Below are 885 nucleotides of genomic sequence, written 5' to 3'. Positions count from 1 at the left end.
TGCAAGAGCAGTAAGTATCCTTAACCGCTGAACCAATTCTCCAGCCCCCCGTGGTGCTATTTAAAAAGTTTAAACATTTTTAACACTCACCAGAGGGACAAACTTCACAGGGACATGGAGGAAGACTCTGGGGACATTGTGTTTGACAACAGGAAAGTAAAATACAGGGCCTGGGGAGATGGCTCAGTGTGTAAGAGACCTGCTAAGTGAGCCCGAGGACCTGAGTTTAGATCCCAGCATCTATGAAAAAAGCCACACCTGGCCACTGTTGTTTGACTTTTTCTGGAAAACAGATTACCCAGCTCAGATAGGGAACCCATGGTGCACTAGTGCACAAAACCCAGCAAGGCCCAGCTTGGTGAACCAGTGAGTGTGTTGGGGTTACTTACAGGAGTGTGGGTGAGGAGTTACATAAGGGCATGGATTCCTTGCTGCAAAGGCCAGCCTGGGTGTCTCTCTGCAAGAGGTGCAGGCAGCTTAAGAGGTCAGAGAATCTCATCTTCCTCAGCTGCCCTAGCTACCTATATAATTTTGGGGAAGAAGAGGCCTTGTGGGTCTGTTCAGTTTCAGGACCTTCTTGAGACTTGCAAGTTGTTCACTTCCTGAGTCTTAAGAGCCTCTCTCCAAGATAAAATGTTTCAATGCAGAGGACATTGCTATTTAACAGTCATATGTGCCTATAAGCACAGTGTTCTGGTACAGGAGAGTCACTGGGGCCTACTGCTTACCACACTGGCTCTATTCTTTCAGTGAGAGATTGTTTAAAAGAAATGATGCAGAGGCTGGAAAGATGGCTCAGTGGTAAATAGTATTGACTGCTCTTCTATAGATGCTGGGTTCAATTCACAGCACACACATGCAGGTACATATAACACGCACACACAC

The sequence above is a fragment of the Alexandromys fortis genome, unplaced genomic scaffold, assembly GCF_014885135.2.
Source record: "Alexandromys fortis isolate MF-2015 unplaced genomic scaffold, M_Fortis_MF-2015_v1.1 scaffold_56, whole genome shotgun sequence".
Lineage (NCBI taxonomy): Eukaryota > Metazoa > Chordata > Mammalia > Rodentia > Cricetidae > Alexandromys > Alexandromys fortis.
Note: the sequence above shows the minus strand (reverse complement) of the source record.